This window comes from Diabrotica virgifera, chromosome 1 (assembly GCF_917563875.1).
Source record: "Diabrotica virgifera virgifera chromosome 1, PGI_DIABVI_V3a".
In the NCBI taxonomy this organism is placed as follows: domain Eukaryota; kingdom Metazoa; phylum Arthropoda; class Insecta; order Coleoptera; family Chrysomelidae; genus Diabrotica; species Diabrotica virgifera.
This window is the reverse complement of record NC_065443.1, coordinates 11,270,238-11,276,237: the sequence shown is the minus strand read 5'-3', so window position 1 is coordinate 11,276,237 and position 6,000 is coordinate 11,270,238.

Genomic DNA, 6,000 nt, shown 5'->3' with positions numbered 1-6,000 from the left:
GAATGATGATGATGATGATGATGTATCTTTTTCTCAGTATCAGTGTATTTTGTACTCTCGTGCTGCCAAATCCCTTTTACTCCACCTTTAGCACACATCCACGTTTTGTCTAAATAAACAAATGAAGCATATATATTATTTTTTTTAATTATTAGTTTTTTAATACATCGATTTTTTTGCGAGCTTTTTCACACAAGGCTTTTCTATTGCCTTCTATTTTGCACCTAAACCCAATTTGTTTCAAAACTCTCCAGAGACTTACCCAGGCACTTTCGAATGTATATCTGGCTTTTAATTTTTTATATCAGGAATATCTTTAGTCTTAGGATGTGGTCTAGGTTTATATTGTGTGACCTCTACTTTACTATTTACACTTTTTTGTTTTTCAAAACCGATTGAGTTTTGTCTCACTAATATGTAATACATCACCACACGCATTTATGCATGGATTGAACTGGTCACAAAGGGTCTACATTGGCTTTCTCAGCAGTAAACCAACTACTTGATTTATATCTAAAACATAAACACAAACAAACTCTTTCCCATCACAACTACTACTGTGACAAATTCATCAATTTCTCCAGAAAGTCAAAAACCCATAGGCTATGAGGGATTCAATAAATATCTACGCTATCTTAATTTCAAAGGTCCCTGATTAGAACGACATTAAATTATAGGTAATAACTAGCCTGGCTTTAACAAATATTTTGCAGGTAAATATAAAATAAAAATAACCGTGTTAACATGGAACTGTCTTTAACATTGAGCAAAAAAGGTAAAACTGCTAGACAAACAAACTTTTTATGAATGCTGTAATTCAATTTAGAAATTACTGGTTTTATATTTTCATTACTAAAGCAATTTACTTTCGTACTTCTTATGCTCTACAGTGGAGTGGACCATTGGCTGTCGAGTGTCTAGTAATCTAAAACAATCTCAAATTCGGGAACTATACTTTAATTCTCATTTAACCCTGTATAAATCAAGTGTTCTATTATTGTTTTTGACTCAATCAATATTTTCCACTGATGACACTACTTTTCACTAACGAGCGGGCCTTATTAATACAGGGTGGGGCATTAGTGTGACAAAGTCCAATTACTCGTTTGCTGTAAGAGATACGAAAAAAATTTATTTAGGTAAAAGTTAGGGCACACATAGTACAATAATTTAAAAGTATTTTTAAATATACAGGAGCGTGCGTATTGATAGGGTGACACAAACTTATGTTTTTTTTAAATGGAACACCTTGTATATTTATACATTTTTGGATTCTCCTCAATGTTTCCTTTCTTAAAATATATGGTTTTGTAATATTATACGAAATAGTTTAAAAATTAATTACGTTTTTTTGTTAATTTCGTAGCAACATCTACACCCTGTAGAATTGTAGTAATTTTAATCATTAACAGTATAACGAAATGTTTAATTTTAGTATACAGGGTGGGTCGAAACTCGGAATGAGTATTTTCTGAGTTTTCTTAAATAGAACACCCTGTATTTTAGTATTGTAATGAAATGATATTTTATGGTACTTTTTTATTATATTAAGCATTCGCTATACCTAAGTTCTTTAATTTGTAAATTATTCGTGATTCTTTAAGCCAAACATTAATTGCAACAAAAATTACGTGAAATTTTATTAGGTGGCCGTGAAAATATCCAATCAAAAATAATTTTTCGAAACAAAATACGTGATAATCTAGCCTGATCCTTAATTTATTAATATTGGATGAGATATCCAAATAGATTCGTAGTTAAAGTTGTTGGTGCTTAAAATATTAAACAAAATTCTTCCTAGTTGGCTATGATTCAAAATTTGCTTAAACATTTGACATTAAACTATTTATATAGTTCCAGTTGATTTGTTACCATTACTAATATTAATTTTTCTAATGAGGAACTGATTAAAATGGCTTTGTGCTAGGAGAGTATAACAAAAATGAGCTACTTGCAATAAAAATTGATCATCAGCAATTCCCTGATAGACTACAACCAAAAAGAGAAACTTTTGAAAGTATACTAAAACGGTTTCAACATACTAGATAGGTACTTAGATTGTAAGAACGGTTGTACTAATACGCAGATCCTCAGTGACACTAAGGATTACATTTAATTCCTGTTTTCTTCACTTAAAATAGTTTTTGCTTGATCAGACTTATCATAATCTAAGTAAGTATCCAGTCCGTTGAAACCCTTCTAGTATATTTTTAAACGATTCGCTTCTTAGTTGTCGTCTATCAGGGAATTTCTGATGAAAAATTCTTATTGCTAGTAGCACATTTTTGTTATACTCCATTAGCACAAAAATCTTATCAGTTCTTCATTAGAAAAATTCATCTTAGTAATGGTAACAAAGCAACTGGAACTATAAAAATAGTATAATGTCAAACTTTTAATAAAATTTAGTGTCATAGCCGACTAGGTAGAATATTGTATGTTTTTATTAATACATATTTTGCGCACCAACAATTTTAACTACGAATTTATTTGGACATCTCATCCAATATTAATAAATTAAGGATCAGGCTAGATTATGATGTATTTTTTTTTTCGAAAAATTATTTTTGGTTGAATATTTTCAGGGCCACCTAATAAAATTTCACGTAATTTTTCTTGCAATTAATTTTGGCTTAAAAAATCACGAATAACTTAAAAATTAAAGCACTTTGATATAGGGAATGTTTAAGAAATAAAAAAGTACCATAAAATATCATTTTATTACAATACTAAAATACAGGGTATTATATTTAAGAAAACTAAGAAAATACTCAGAGTTATTCCGAGTTTCGACCAACCATGTATACTAAAATTTAACATTTCGCTATACTGTTAATGTTTAACAATACTAAACTATATTAAAAAATCGTTTGAACACAAAATAAAAATTTGATGTAAAATCACTACAATTCTACAGGGTGTAAATGTTGCTACGAAATTAACAAAAAACGTAATTATCTTTTAAACTACCTCGTATAATATTACAAAACCATATATTTTAAGAATGTAAACATTGAGGAGAATCCAAAAATGTAAAAACATACAGGATGTTCCATATAACAAAACATAATTTTGTGTCACCCTGTCAATACGCACGCCCCTGTATATTTGAAAATATTTTTAAATTATGGTCCTATCAGTGCCCCAACTTTTACCTAAATAACTTTTTTTCGTATCTCTTACGAAAAACGAGTAATTGGACTTTGCCATACTAATGCCGCACCCTGTAGGGTTCGAATGAGAATCTCGGATATATTTTGCATTACTCATTTTGGTCATTGCAAATATCTCATTATAAATTCTGGTCTGCTATGGTTAGCAGTGATCGCAGTATACGTTGCATATAGATTATTTATTGTTGCGGGATTTCTTGAAATATAAAATGGAGATATTGTACATAGCGAGGGTTAAAAAACTGTCTATAACATAAATACTATGAAGTAACATATCAAACTCAATAGCAGGACCTCTTCTTATGAGTTTGGCGATAGATCACTCCGCATTTTTTTTGTCCTCCGCTGTCTTCCTTCACATGTTGAGTAATTTCGCCGGATTGATAATTAAACTCCATTCCCTTCTATTTTATATTTTTGTTCTCAAGTTAGGTATCTTCAGTGGCGGCTGGTCAGAGAAGGCAAGGGAGGCTTAGCCTCCCCATAAATTTTACACACGTTACACTGTTTTGTTTACATTGCTATTTTGCTTAACGTTGTTAAAGATATCGAAAAAAGTTATTTAAATAAGTTGTTCCAAATATTATTCTAACCACACATACCAAATTTCATAACAAAATTCGCACTTTTAGTTTTTTCATTATGTGTAGTCAGGACCCTAAAATTGGTTGTCCCGAGGGCGGAGGCTACCGGCAGGCCAGGCTCACTTGCTAATGCTCCGCGTAGCGCAGCAGCGTTTTTAGTAAGCACACGCTGCCCTGAGACTAAGCAAGGGCGGCTGACCGTCCAATTTTAGGATCCTGATTACTAATGATGAAAAACTAAAAGTGCGAGTTTTGTCATTTTTGTATGTGGGGTAAGAATAATATTTGGAACAACTTGTTCAAATAACTTTTTTCGATATCTCTAACGCGAAGCAAACCATCGGACTTCAAATCTGTATTTATTTTGATAGCCGGAATGTAGGGCTGTCTTCATCTTAATAATAAATAAATATATTATTAAATTTATTCAAATTATATTTATTTGTGTTGTATTTAATTGTATTAAAACAATTCTATTTTTTTTGTCACTTAATATTTTGCCAACTGGTTGCCTGCTCTTAATGTTTTGGCAACTGATGTGCACTACAATTTTATTATAACAATATGGAATTGTTAACAAATAAACGACACAAACATTGGTATTACACTTTTACAATTAGACTAACTATTTTTAAAATGATATAATATTAGATATCAAATTATATATTATGATGATATTATGAAATGTAAATAAAAAATGGCCAAACACAAATAGGGCCTTAAATGACATTTTATGGATAATTTTTTTGCTAGTACAAATTTGTTTAGATATTTTATAGTTATAACCTCCCCTATTATAAAAACCACGTGCCGCCACTGGGTATCTTCAATGATACCGTTGATATCTTCTCTGACCTGATTTTCCCATCTGCACTTGGTGTCTCCCTAGGTCTTGTATTTGTAGATTTCACTTTAATATTTTCTTTATTACTCTCTCTATCTTCTTCTCGTCTTAGTAGGTACCTAGATGATCGAGCCATTTCAAACTTTGAACCTGTATACGTCTGACTATATTTTCTGGTTCAAAAGAGACTGCATACGAAAATTGAACCCAGCACTGTGGGATAAGAACATCAACATAAAAACTAACAGAAGACTATATAATACCATGACAAGAAGCAAGAAGTATCCTCACTTATGGGTGTGAAAGTTGGACAAAAAATAAGAAAACCAAAACAAAATAAGAGCATCAGAGATGGAATTCCTAAGGAGAAGCTGCAGAGTAACAAGAAGAGATAGGATAACTAACCTAGAGATTAAGATTAAGAGAAGAATGGTATGAATGAACTCAGATATAATAGACTACATCGAACAGAAGAGATTTACCTGGTACGGACATGTCAGGAGAGCAGATTAAAATCGTTGGATAAACAGAATACCTGAGTGGAAGAAGGAAGAGAGGCAGACCCCGAAGATCCTTCTGAGATGAAGTAAACGAAGCAATGAAGGGAAGAAATCTTCAGGAAGGGAACTGGCAAAACAGAAAGAGCTGGAGAAAACGGTTGAGTGAAGGAATGCAGTGAAAACTGTGAAAATCCTTAGTATAATATATTATCTTGGACTCTTCTTTATCGTTCGAGAATACATCATCTACATATCTCCACAATACTGTGTGATTCTTATGTTCTATATTTCCAGTCTTATTATACAGGATGTCCAGAAACTCTACCGACAAACGAAGACAGGAGATTCCTCAGATAATTTTAAGATATTTTAACCAAATCACCTAGTCCGAAAATGCTTCCTAAGGGAGCTAGAGCTCTTTGAAGATGGCGTTTTGTGATTGGTTTTTCTTAAATAACTCCAGAACGCTTCGATTGAGAAAAACGAAAATTGGTACACGTATTTATCTTACAGAGATAAATCGATTTCATGCATTGCGAATTTCTAGCACCGGTCATAGGCGTCCGTTTTGGGTAGGGCAACAGTTATTTTTTCGCATAAATGTTTTATATTTAATTTTTAGGCATTGTTGACTCTAGATTATTAAATTGTGAGGTATTCTACAACTAAAAGGTACTCTTGTTTTAAGTCGATAGGATACACTGTTTTCTAGAAAAATCGATTTGAAATTTTTTCTATTTTTGAATTTCCAAAAAAAATTAAAAAAAAAAAACTATTTAGAAATCCGAAAACTGGTACGTTTATTTATATTTCAGAGATGAATCGATTTCATTAATTGTGAATTTCTAGTACGTGTCATATGCATTCGTTTTGGGTAGATCAACGGTTATTTTATCGCA